General features: G+C 34.4%; 1 protein-coding gene across 2 annotated transcripts in view; it reads right to left on the bottom strand.

The window, feature by feature from the left end:
• Positions 1–10,528, bottom strand: part of LOC107453931 (uncharacterized) — a 37,486-nt gene extending 26,958 nt beyond the window's left edge. Inside the window, exons 1-2 of one of the 2 annotated variants that reach the window (XM_016070951.4) lie at positions 10,367–10,510; positions 2,212–2,284 (exon numbers count right to left, since the gene is read on the bottom strand). The gene's annotated coding sequence lies outside the window, so the exon portion shown is untranslated. Of the gene's footprint in view, positions 1–2,211; positions 2,285–10,366 lie in introns of both variants that reach the window. The other variant, XM_016070953.3, reaches the window with a different exon arrangement.
• Between the last annotated feature and the right edge of the window lie 4,079 nt (positions 10,529–14,607).

A 14,607-nucleotide genomic window follows, 5' to 3' on the forward strand; every position in this document is an offset into this window, starting at 1 on the left:
AAGCGGAATTTTCACCCAAATGCTACTTTTCTCGAAAATTCAAAGTCAAACCTGACTGCATATTTAATTTTCGGTTTAAAGTTTTTCTAAATGGTGCTGTTTAAATGTATTAAAAACCTGTGCCAATTAAAACAAACAGAATAAATTTATTGACAAATAATAACAGCAATTTTGAAACTATATATCGTTATCTCAAATAACATATTTTTTTTCCACTAAATTATTATTTAATTACGATGAGGAGGGATCCTCATCGTAATTTCTAGATAAATAAATTTTTCGATAAATAATAACAGCAATTTTGAAACTATATCGTTATCTCAAATAACAATTTTTTCCACTAAATTATTATTATTTAATTACGATGAGGAGAGATCCTCATCGTAATTTCACGATAAATATTAACAGCAATTTTGTAACTATATATCGTTACCTCAAATAACATAATTTTTTCCACTAAATTATTATTATTTTATTACGCTGAGAAGGGATCTAGTTTTCGTATGGTAACAACAATAGTGAGTAAAAAATAAAAAAAAAAATCGGGGTGCAGTTGTGCATAAATTCTTTCTGATTCATGTTTGTACTGATGAAACTGTGAATATGTATGAGTAAAACTAACGGAGGTCACTTTCAAGATTTGATAATTCTATCTACGTCAATGCATTGCATGAGGTCCGTTATCCCTCTACACCTGTTCCTCCATAATTACATCCCTGTGGATTCGGTTCATTGTTAAATTTCACTTAATAGATTAGAAATTTGCTTTTGAAACTGTAATTTACAAAAAGATGTCAGATAGGGTCAAAAATTTGCCAAGACTCATTTTTCGCAATTTTAAATGGAACCCACATTTGAAAAAATTCCGATTCACAGAACAAAAATTAATAAATAAATTTTTGAAATCCAATGATTTTTTTAAAAAATAAATAAATAAATAAAACCAAGCTATCGCCAACAAAAACACAACGGCACAACGAAAACAAAAACAAGACGATCAAAACACAAGAAATTCTAAACATGATCCATATTTATAAGTAATGAGCCCATTTATAAGGTCAGGTTGAGCAACATGGAATTTTGCTCAAATGAATTATAATTAAGAAGCGAGAAGAATATTTTAAAGAGCAGTGTTTTATTTTTTATATCTGATCTGTTTCCACCTTTTTTGATATAAATGTTAGACTTTCTACACTGTGATAAAATCAAACTTATGCGAACCTTACACATTGAATACAAAGATTTTTTTAGTTTTTTTATTTATCTTAATGATATATTAAAATTTTTTTACACATAAAAATAAAGAAAAAAAAAGCTTAAGGAGTTTTTAATAGTTGGGATTTATTAGAATTAAAAAAATATTTCTCTTTCTTACAATGAAGCATCTTTTACCAAATAGAGATTATTTTTCTTCAAAAAAAAGCTACTTCTCAAGCCTTCAATGCAGCAAAATTGATCTCTAAATTACAAAAAGATTATTCTGAAGTCCAAATTAAATAACTGATTTTGCTGACTACAAATGTTTTATTGCATTCAAATCAAGAAAGCTTTCAATGATAAAAGCTAAGTTCCATATCTCTTAGATAATTATTCAAAGTACAAATCAAAAATATATAACTAAGATATTTTCTTTTATTTTTGTCCTAGAGATTTATTATAGCTATAAAAACAGTTGTTTGAAATTTGAGGATTTGAAAAAGAGTGAACATCCGATAATTTGAAAATAGTTCTTTCTGGAATCGTGCTACACTGCATTTTGCTCAAGTGTCTCTTAGTTTTTGCTTTAGTGTTACTGCTTGTTTATTTATTTTTTACTTATTTATTTATTTATTTATTTATTTACTTATTTTGTGAATTGCCTATGCTGCCCAACACCCTAAAAAAACTTGTAACAAAGTTTCTAACTGAGTTTCGAAAACTTAAAAGCCACTTTACCTTTTCAATTATACATTTAAGAAGAAATAAATACTGTTCTCAGAACATTATAGTGCAAAGTAAAAAAAAAAAAATAATGAGTTTTTGAACGTTCCTTTGAAAGTTTTTCCAACAACTTTTTTGTTTTTCCCTGGACGCTGGTCAGCTTAGAATGGACTAATAAAAAGTTGAATGAAAGGTAAAATTAAAAAAAAAACAAACGAAAAGGCTTGCAAGAGTTCACACATACTTTTTAACTAACTTGATTTTATGAATAATAAAAGAATTCTTATTTACTTAAAATATCACCAACTTTCAAAAACCATGTGCGCAAAGCGTCTTGTACTTCATCCGTTTGAGAACCACACTTCTAAAAAAATTAAAAATATTAAGCTTGTTTTCACACTCATGAATCAAATGCAACTGAAACATTGGTTTGATTTTTATTTTTAATTTCTTTGTATAAATTAGTTTTAATCATGGCTGTGGAGTCGGTAGCAGGAATATGCTCCATTTTGAAACATATTGGACCTAACTATTAGCAATTTAATAAAGTTTTCTCGTTCTAACTGCGCTTCTCTAGATTGAAAGTGGTCACAATCTATTGGCAATAAATATTATTAGTTGACACTCTAACTAGTGAGAAATTTACTAAAATTTTGATTTCAAAATTCTAAATTTACGACCCGAGAATAATTTAAATGGAAGTAAATTTTTTTTTCAAATTATCAACAAGTATTTTAAAAATCAGTTCTTTCAAAAAAGAAATTATCAGAATTGTGTAGTCAGAGTTGGTGTCGGAGAAAAGTTCGAGGTCGAACTATTTTCACAGCTTTTAAAATTTCAGTTTAATGCATGGTAGACTGAATTTTAACAATAACAAGCTTCCTAAAGCCGAAACTTCTAATTACAACTGTTAACGGTTTTTTCATAAGGAATTAATACCGTGTTAATAATTTGTTAAATACTATTCACTACTTTATTCATTAATTTCTATCAGTTGAATAGTTGATAGTTTTGAATGGTTGGTCGGAGTGGAAAAGTGAGGGCAATAAGGTGCATATCATGGAATATCTTTCCTTTTCCCCTGTTCCAGATATCCATGTCAAAAATGAACTACCATAATCTTGATGGCAACCATCAATAATTCCATCATGAACCATTATATTTTTGATGGCAACCAACATAAGTAACCATCACCCCAAAGTAGGAACTCAGATTGACTTCTGATGGTCCAACATATGAATAACAACTTTTTTTAATGGTTTGCTCATGTTGAACTATCAGAAATTTCCATCATAGTTTCGCAGAAATCAGATATTGGTAAAATCATGAACTGCCATCACCCCAATGTAGGAATTCGGACGAATTTTTGATTGTCCAACATAAAAAAAATATGTATATATATATTTTGATGGTATATTCCTGAGAAGTAACGAGAATTCACATCGAACCATCTTGGAAATGTATAGTTGGAACCATCATGGACCATCATGAATTGTTGGTCCATGATAATCAAACTTCTCTTGATGGTTGACCATCACAGCATTAAAGTCCCTTTTTCTATCATGTAATGATGGAAGTTTGTTAACATATCAAAAACCATGAGTGCATAATGGAAAATGTTGGATGATGGTGACCATCAGATGATGTTGGACTATTATGAATCACATGGCACCAACATAAGCCATCAAAATGTTTTGATCAGAAATTTTGACTTGGTTACTCAAGAAAACGAGTGGAGTACTCTCTGTAGGTCTTTATGAGTCAATAAGCACTCTGTGGCAAAAATGAAGACTTCCATCATTAGAATTAACATTGATGAAACTATCCTCCATAGATTGGCAATTGGTTTGTAGGATTTTGTATTCCAAGTCATACAGAAAAATAGCGGATATATTGGCTATTTATAGCAGGGACTTTATTTTAACTACTATCCTCCATGGATTGGCAAATAGTTTGCTAAATTTTGCATTCCAAATTATATGGAAACATAGCGGATATATTGGCTATTCAGGGACTTTATTTTGGCTATTATCCTCCGTGGAATGGCAAATAGTTTGCAGAATTTTGTATTTTAAATTATATAGAAAGGTAGCGGATATATTGGCTATCAACAACAGGAACTTTATTTTGGCAAGATTTTCCCATCCATTTTCACACTTGCAGCCGGAAGTGAGTTACTCTTTGTAGATAAATTTCATTGCATAAACTTCGTTACGCAATGGTTCCTTTTGATTTCTTTCTTTTCGTGTGTGATAATGGTAAATTTTCATGACTGTGCCTTCGGAGGGACAACATATTTGATTTTTTTTAACTTAATAACCAATTTGTAAAAAAAAATATTAATCACTCAAGATAAAAAAATGAGTGTATAGATAATATTTATTTTCAGTTATACACCCAAGATACTAATACACTATAACGAAACGGCATTTTGAATTCGCAGAGAGCGACCTTTAAAATCTTAAAAGCCTCTCTTTAGTTTTCAATAATTACTTACATTATTTTTCTAAATATAGCTAAAGAAAAAAAAACTAACAAACTCTTAAGAATTAGAACAAAAAATTCAAACTACTAAAAATAAAATTTTATTACAGTTTCAAGGTAAAAATATTTTCATGTTTTTTTTTTCTTTATAGATAAAGGAGTGAAAAAATTCTCAGACTTTATTTTGTTTTCCAAACAAAGTAAAGAAGAGCTTATCCAGTTTGTAATCTACTTTCAAATAGTTATCTAACTTGTGGGTGGTCCCTGAAAAATTTGCTCAATTTGGTTCAACTATAATTTATCAGTGTTCTTCACGTGTTTAAAGGGTGATATTGTTCACCCTCCTTTATTGATCTATTCCTTTTTCTTAATTGTGTCAATACCGCAACCACAGTGTTGTTTCAAACTAACGATCACAGTGCATTTTGATTACAAAAACTCCTGATCTGTTTTGCAATATGTGTACAGGCAACAAAAATATAAATGATAGATATTTTATCTCTATTGTAAGATTTCGTTCTTCATTAGACAATTATAAAACTATGGAAGGAGCGAATATTGAGTAAATTAAATATATGATTAAATATTATAATAATTTCTTTCAAGTTTATATTTCAACCCTTTGCTTACGGTGTACCATGTTGTAACATCACATATGGTCAATATGTTGTGCCTGCCGTATGTAAAAGGTTAACTAAAAAATATTTTATTATGTTGGCGTATTCGTTGAGGTCAAGATTTTTTTATTTTATATCCGTCGTAGAACAGCCGACCCAATTTTGGGTTTACGACTATTAATGTTCAACTTCTAAACCTTATAATTTTAACCCAAGTCAGAAGGCCAGGAAACTCCTTGATTAGTTTGATTTGTTATGGGAACATGGTTTGATTTGTTATGGGAACATGGAGGATCTGTGATCCGAAAAAATCTGGGATCTGAAAAAAAACTGTGATCGCCTTGCGGTGATCACAGTTTTTTTTAAATTTTTATTTGTTTCTTTCTCTTTAATTGTTGGCCAATACAATGACAAATTAAAAGATCATAGCTGATTAAAAAAGTGATAATCACGTTATTTTGGTCTGTCAAAATTTCGCCTCAGACCAATTTTGTTTGCTTTCTCTCGCATTTTCTCTGTTGTTCATTATTTTACACAGAAACAAAATTTACCGTATACTAACAACGTATTCCACCACAAGTGTACTAACAACGTTGTATACTTGTTGTACAACAAGTATACTAACAATGTATACTGCAACAAGGGAACTAAGTCTAGTAAGTTTTATACTTGTTGTACTATAAGTATATTAACAACACAAATTTATACTTCACTGAGTGTAAACATTAAACAGTCTAATTTTTCTTTAAAATAAAAAAACTGTCCCATTTTGTACATAAAACAATTCCGAAACATGTCCTTAATTTTAAATTTTCCCACAAGAGATGTTGCAATCTATTCGCAAACAATTTATCTCAACCCTACATAGTTGTTGGACTTTGGTGAGAAGACAATTTAGGGCTGATTGCATTGCAAAAACTCTCTCTCCTTGTTTAAATCTTTTAAGAAAACAAACCTTTTTTTTTCTTAGAATGGCCGAACTTGAAAGTAAAGCGACGATTTGCACAGCAAACTCCGATTAGATTGGCTTCCTAATTTGGAGTTTGTTATTGACTAACGCTCTGTGTAACAGGATTATTGAGTAACAGACTAAACATTGGACAATATTGAATAACACTCCTTGTTTTATCAGTCTAAATTCTTTAGTTATCCTATTACGTATAATGAAATGTCAACATTAGAAATGTGAATAATTTTTTTTTTAAATAAAAGACTCTCAATGACACCAGAGGAGGGAGCTACAATCTCTTCTCAACCTCCGATGAACTATTTCTTTGATTCAATTTGTTTCTGCTCTAGCTGTTCAGCTCAATAAACCATAGCTGTATCTAATACTCATCCTTGTAAAATATCTATGTTACCATTAATGATCGAAATCAAGAGAATGTCGACTTTCACCGGTGAATATCAACAAATACATAGTCGCTTTGGTGAACGTCCGAATTATTTGTTATATCCGATTTGATATCAATTGATTCATTGTTAATATTATTTTTATTTTATTTTTTAACATCTGCTGAGGATAGATTAGGAGAAACATCAGTCTTCTGAGTACCGGTTAAATACATACTGGGCAGTGGCATTATATTTTATAACCGTTGTTGAACAGCGGACCCAAATTTTTGGTTTACGACTACTAATGTTCAACTCCGTAGCTTTGCAATTTTGAACCCAATCCAGAAGACAAGTTTCCTGGATCAAGTATTGAGAGAAATTTGCCACTGTGGAGGACTTTTTGGTAAGACTAACCCGCATTTGCGTTACATGGAGAGGGAAACCACGAGAACCTCCTACGGTTTGCCTGACGGCAAGAAACACTAACCCATAATCCGTCGACTACTGAGGATATTTTACGTCAGCACTGTGGTCAGTGCAAGCCGGATGCGGAATTCGTATAGACCAGCCATGGCTGGGAATCAAATCCGGTTCACCACATTGGAAGGCTAAAGCTCTATCTCTTGAGCCATCACGGCTCAGGGCAGTTACATTGACTTTAAAAGACATTGATGTACGGCATACCGGGCAAACGTATACCGGGCAGTGGCACTGAACCGTAAAAAAAAACATCGATGTAGGGCATACGGGCCATTGGCACAAGCTAAACCTAGTATATATTTCGGACAATTACAGAAGCAACTATGTTATTGTTAACATTCACCGGTGGAAAACAACAACCACCAATTTCGGTAATTCACAATAACATTCATGCTTGTTGAATTTCCCTTCTCCCCCCTCCCTTTTTTTTTCGAGAATTGCTGTTGGGTAATATTTGGCACCTGATGTAATGTTTGAGATGTCCTCCAATAAAGTAAGTTCTCAACTAATAGTTCGAATGCAATTACCATTATTATTATCAGCTCCAAAAGTAGTAACTAACGCAAGACTAAGTATGGACTTTCAGTAAGTGCTGTTTAAACTGTAAGTTTTGCTCTACAATTTAAGTCAAAATTGGATCATTGAGAATTGATCCAATTTTTGGTAGATCATAGTGGCAAAACCTTGCATGCACGTAGCTTTCCACAATTTTCAAATATATATATAGGGTGGTCCCTGAAAAATTNTATATATATACGATTTCCAATCGAAGCAAGTTAGTAACAGTACGGAAAATATAGTTACACTGTGTATTTCTATGGTTTAAAATCTAAGTACAATGGTTTAAAAATTAATTTTAAAAAAAAAAGAAGAGGCATACTTGACACACGGATAAAAATTATATAATTTGCGTTACATGGAGATTTAATTAACGTAAATTTAATAACGTAAATGCAACGTAGATTTAATAACGTAAATTTAATTAACACTAATTGAAAAAGGATCACAATCGTCGTTCAAGGCATACTTAATGCAGCGCAGGGTAATCTAATGAGTTCAGATACCTTAAGCTTATGTTATGCATAGCAATAAGCAAGGTAAAGTAAAAATTCTAGTTCTATAAGCATATGCTTAGCTCGTGTATTTCAAGACGAACTAACAATTATACGGAGATGGAATAGCAAAACAAAATTGAGTGTTCGACCAACAGTTTACTTGACCACAAATCAGTTTGAAACTTGAATACTCAAACAAAGCAGGACGAATTTCTGCAATTACTCGCCTTCAACATGGGCGGAATGAGTCTAATTGACAGCACCCTTCAATTCACTGTCAGAAACCCCCCCCCCTTTCTGTACCCAATCGCAAATGTGTGCCGACACTCTTGCGGGGGCAACTTCATAAAATCCCCAAAGAGAGGGTCAGGAGGGCCGGATGTTTTCTAGAGGGGAGAGATTTACTCTCTTTCATTTACCCCCAATACGAAATTTCGCGCAACCCTTTCAGTTGTGACCAAAGGGTTACGCCAAGGTCATGGCAGCTGGTTGGAGGGTTGATTGAGGTGGCCTTGAAAAGTCTGTGGGAGGTCAGAAAGAGCTTAGCTGGTGCTATTTATCTTAGACAAGATGGTGCATTTTGTTTTCGCCATATTCTTCATATTTGGCTGTCTGATGTGATCTACGGCACAGTGACCCAAATATGATTTATGAAGATTATTTGTTTTTGCGATGAGGTTTATGGAGAAAACGGATGTTTTCGATTCAATATTGGATAAAAAGAGAAATGTTTCTAAAATATTTATTATTAAGAGGAATAGTTCTAAAACACAGTTTCAATTTACCGGAATCTCTTTTCAACGCATTAACGTTATTTCCCAATTGGATCTTTTAAGCTTATTATTTGGGGTTTTTTTTTATATAATAATGAAATCAGCAATAAAACTCTTAAAAATAAAAGCACTTGCCATATTTTTTTTGCTTATCTATAAAACAATATGACACTGTTACACAGAAGAAGAAAAAATAACACCGGATTGAATATAGTATTTCATGTATGCGTGATTGTTTTAGAAAAGAAACATATTGATGCTGAATACAATCTTCAATAAATTTCCAAATGCAAGCCATCTGAATTATTTGTTGGACATTAAAATCTCTCACAATTTTCTATTGATTGATCACAAAATTAAAAAATAAAATAAGTAAAAACTCTTTTTTTATATATGAAAAATAAACAATTGGCATGCATATTGACATGCAGAAATAAATAGATTTATTCTCTGGTATTCTATGTATAATCTTAATTATTAGGTGATATTATATACAGCTTTATTGCTTTTATACTGCTGAAACCGGTTTGCGCTTGTTTACGTTCGTGTATCAATTAGTCGAAATGTAATGCAACACGTTAAAATTAAATACAAATAGGAAGTATATAAAAAGTCTCCTGAATAAAAATCCATTACATGTGTGTTTAAATATAAAAGTATTGCCTATAAACTCGTGCAAAACATGTCATTATTAAAAAACTACAGAGCGTCTAATAATTTGATCTAATTATTATAATACACTATGATAATACTTGCTAAAAAATATTCATATTTATATAATATATACGTCTAATTTATCCAGTCGTCTAATTTTTATTATATATCGTCTAACTGAACCGTTACACGAACGTAAACAAGTGCAAACCGGTTTCAGCCACGTAAAAACTATGAAGCTGTGTAGTATCACCTAATAATTAAGATTTTACTTAGAATCTTAGAGTGCGTTTAATAATTTGGCCAGGAACTGTATATTCTTAATCTAATGAAAAATTTTGTTCGAAAACATAGAAAATAAATAAAGTGCAAAAAAGAAATAAAGAATAAATAAATGAAGTTCATGTGTTTAGAATTTTTGAGGGTGGTTGATGTTGTCGATGCATGGAGGAATATCGCTGTTTCCTCTGAAAATATAATGAGCATTTGTCGAATAGTTAATTCCATAATCATTTCAAGACAATCCAGTTATTTAATAGGTATTTTTTAATATCTCGTTTATATGGAATTTATTTCAGGCGGGTTCCTCAAATTGCAGAAAAAATTTATGAACCAAACACATGAAATTTCCTTCCAAATAAATCAGTCGAATTTAATTTATTATTGTAAGTTCTATTTAGTTTTAAGGAAAATTAAGGAGAAAATAAACACTAAATAATTATTTTTTTATTGATCCTATTTATTTGGACCCTAAAGATTATTGTTAAGACTACCTACAGGCAAATCATCAAATTAATTTACGTCACATCCATGTAACAAAATCTTATCAAACTTGCATTTTTTTTTTCTTCCGATAAAATTTACATTTTATAAGGATATCGTCGTTAAAAAAAGTTTTCTTAATTAGACAGTTTTATTTTAATGTATATATATTGAGGTCATATATTGTACTTACATAATATAGTTTTTCCATAAAAAGCGCAATTGAAATATATTGGAAATTAATAATATTTTTTCTTTGAATGAATAAGAATGATAAAGTACATACCTTTTTTGAAGTTTTAGAGCTCTATTTCATTGTTAAAAGACTGTATCAAAAAGTTAAAGATATAACGAACATAAAAAGACAACAAGCTTCTAATGTTTATTTATCATTCTCACAACCCCTTATTTTCGGAGAAGAACATTTTTAATCCAAATACTGCCACTTGATTTATTTATTGGAATTATATACATTTTTAGGCTTGCGTGCACAATTTAGGCTTATAAACATTTGCAAAATAGAAGAATAGCATGTAGAACATCCAAGATAACAGCGGGATTCGAACCCGCTACCTCCAAGCAATGCACAGCGTTTGGCGAGCGATACCGCTAGTCCAAGGAGGCCTCTGCCCGCTTAACATGCTCAGAAGTCTCGCAGTGGACTGATCGTTAAGACACGGATCACCGAAGCCAAACATCACTAGCTGCAGTCAATAAGCGGGTGGGTGACCACTTGGATTAGTCTGCGTAGGGACCGAGGGTGTGTGGTATTCGTCCTCGTTAAACTTTTTGACCGTTAAGTGCTCGACTTCGCGTGCAGGTCGTCGGGCTACCGAAGCGGAGTTGCCATGCCCTCTGCAGAGGATCAAAATTGTGATGGAAGGCCTTCAGATCATCCTCAGGGATTGTTTTCAGGCTATCTCCAATAGCCCATTGAGCAGCTCTAGTGCAACGTAAATAAATTACAACTTCAACATTGTCAGACTCCCCTGAGTACCTTTCGAAGACTTGCCATCAGAATTCTGTTCCTCATCAGATGGATAAGGGATCCCGCTTCGGTAACCCGACGAGCTGCGTGCGAGCACTATTTTATGGTAGACTTATATACCACGGTAGACTTCACGGTAACACTTAACAAGGACTGATACCACACACTTTAGACTTATCACTGCCTTTCTCGGACTTATCACTGTATGTTTGTTTAACAATAAATAAATATATTTATCATACAAGAGCCGTAAAAGACCGTCCAAAAGTATACCATAGAAGACCTCAGGTTTGCGCCCTAAAATCACTGATGAGCAGTCACCAAAATCACACATTACTTAATCTTAGTCGATTTTCATGCTGTTGGTTCAACTTTAATGAATTTGATATACTTTGCTATTCAAATCTACTTGTATCAATGAGGTATATGGTTGGATCTTTCTCTGAACCTTAGCATTATTCATTTCTCTATGTTGAAGTCTTTCTGTATATTATGTTGTGTTTTTTAATCTGATATTTTTTTATAACCACCAATGAACAGCGGATCAAATTTTTAGTTTACGGCTATCAATGCTCAACTCCGCCTCCTTGTAATTTTGGTCCCGCAGTGGACTGATCGTTAAGACACGGTTCCCAGCAGATCACCGAAGTCAAGCATCACTGGCTACGGTCAGTGTGCGGGTGGGTGACCACTTGGATCAGTCTGCGTAGGGACCGAGGGTGTGCGGTATTGGTCCTCGTTAAACTGTGCTACCGTAAAGTGCTCGACTTCGCGCGCAGGTCGTCGGGCTACCGAAGCGGGGGTGCCATCCCCTCCGCAGAGGATCAAAATTGTGATGGCATATCTTCGGATCATCTTCCGGGATGTTTCCCAGACCGTCGCCAATAGCCCAATGTGCAGCTCTAGTGCGACGTAAATTAACAACAATAACAACAATAACCTTGTAATTTTGAACCCAATCCAGAACACAAGGGAACTCCTGGATAAAGTATAAGGAGAAATTTGCCTTCGGGGAGGACTTTTTGATGGAACTGACCCGCAGTTGCGTTACATGGAGAAGAAAACCATCCCAAGGTTAGTCTGACGGCAAAGGGGACTCTAGCCCAGGATCCGTCTACCACTGCGGACAGTGCGAGCTGGGTGCTGAATTGGAATTAACCAGCCATCGCTGGGATTCGAACCCGGTCCAACTCATTAGGTGGCGAGCTGTCTAATCCCTGAGCCACCGCGTCTCTGAGGATATTTTATATCAGCACTGTGGTCGGTGCGAGCTCGAGGCAAAATTCATATCGATTAGTTCACTGTGGGATAAAAAGATGGGTGATGCTGGGAGCGCTTTATCCCCACTCCGTTTGCAACGATGTATGTGTTCAATCTGATTTGGACTTAACAGATACAGCGCTGTAAACAGACCTGGTCTGATCACATTATTTAGGACCTACTCTGTGTGATCAGTGTCACATGGTGGTATCGGGATCAAATCCTGCCGTAACCTTATATGTATTTTTGTGATGTCATTCTCTAATTCGTGATAATTGTTCTCTAATTGATGTTGCTGTTGTAGTTCATTTATGTCGCACTAGAGCTGCGTAATGGGCTATTGGCGACGGTCTGGGAAACATCCCTGAGGATGAACCGATGACATGCCATCACAATTTTGATCCTGTGTAGAGGACATGGCACCTCCGCTTCGGTAGCCCGACGACCTGCACCCGAAGTCGAGCACTTTACCGTAGGACAGTTTAACGAGTGCCAATACCGCACACCCTCGATCCCTACGCAGACTGATCCAAATGGTCACCCACCCACACACTGACCGCAGCCAGTGTTGCTTGACTTCGGTGATCTGCTGGGAACCGTGTCTTAATGAACAGTCTACTGCGGGACTGATCTGATAGATAAAACTGGGCATGGATGGAAATATAATTTTAAAAAATTTTGTTTTCGCATTGAGATAGCTATTTATTGCAACATCCTGCAGCACTTAAGAAATATACAAGGGTTTAAAAATCAAAGAACATGACGAAAAATATTTGGAATTTATCGTAAATGAAATTAGTTTATCAGATTTCAGAACAAAAACTACTAATAAAACTTTTTATAATGTTCCTCTGCTGCAATGCTATAGGCTTTATCTTCTCATAGTTTATTGTATCTCGCCTGTATTCGAGCATTTCAGGAATTTCGACTTATAGTATTATGAATCACAATATTACAAGTCGAAATTCCTGAAATGCTCCATTTGTGAAAAATACTTACCCCATTTTGTTTGACTAAAAAAATCCCTCTTTAAAAGACAGAGCCATTGGACTAAAAAGAAATTAAGACTTTACATGTTTTATACGTGTTGTAAAACATTTTTTTTAAACAATTGAAAAAAGTAGCTAATAAAAAAAGCATTCTGATGTTGAACTCATTTAACACGATTTCTTAACCAAAAGAACCACCAGAATTATTATCGAAATAAACCGAATAATTTTCGAATCGAATTCTTAAAACGCTGACGTCAACAAACATACTTCGTATTTTACTCCTCTTCAAATGCGCATGGCGACTCTCTGCAACTACACTGGTGTCCCGCAGTGGACTGATCGTTAANAAACTCCTGGATCACTACCCCCAGAGGTATTGATTTGTTATGGGAACATGGAGGACTTTAAGACTCGACAGATTTAACGTGTATCAGTCACCATTTACTACATGGCCGGTGAGGTCTTTGGTACATGATCTTTGGCCGGGGAGGATCGAACCCAAGACCTCTTGGATATGGGCCCAGCGCCCTACCGACCACGCTATCCCGGCCCCCAGAATTATTATCGAAATAAACCGAATAATTTTCGAATCGAATTCTTAAAATGCTGACGTCAACAAACATACTTCGTATTTTATTCCTCTTCAAATGCGCATGGCGACTCTCTGCAACTACGCTGGTGTCCCGCAGTGGACTGATCGTTAAGACACGGTTCCCAGCAAATCACCGAAGTCAAGCATCACTGGCTACTGTCAGTGTGCGGGTGGGTGACCACTTGGATCAGTCTGCGTAGGGACCGAGGGTGTGCGGTATTGGTCCTCGTTAAACTGTGCTACCGTAAAGTGCTCGACTTCGCGCGCAGGTCGTCGGGCTACCGAAGCGGGGGTGCCATCCCCTCCGCAGAGGATCAAAATTGTGATGGCATGTCTTCGGATCACCCTCCGGGATGTTTCCCACACCGTCGCCAATAGCCCATTATGCAGCTCTAGTGCGACGTAAATTAACAACAACAACAGCAACTACACTGCTGTAAGAAATTAAGAGAATTTGCAGACTTGGCAGATTATCTCCAGAACTACTGCACCGATTTTAATGAAATTTGATACATACATACTTTGATACAATACAAAACAAATATCCATTCAACAATTATAATACACACGCGTGATCTTGCGTAACACTCGTTGGAGTCGGAAAGTATGAAATTGCCACAGGGCAATTCAGGTTAATTAGTAAATAAAATGATAAACTGCCTTATTTCAAGTATGGAATCTTGCTACAAGTCCTG

The sequence above is a fragment of the Parasteatoda tepidariorum genome, chromosome 8 (genome assembly GCF_043381705.1).
Source record: "Parasteatoda tepidariorum isolate YZ-2023 chromosome 8, CAS_Ptep_4.0, whole genome shotgun sequence".
NCBI classification, from domain to species: Eukaryota; Metazoa; Arthropoda; class Arachnida; order Araneae; family Theridiidae; genus Parasteatoda; species Parasteatoda tepidariorum.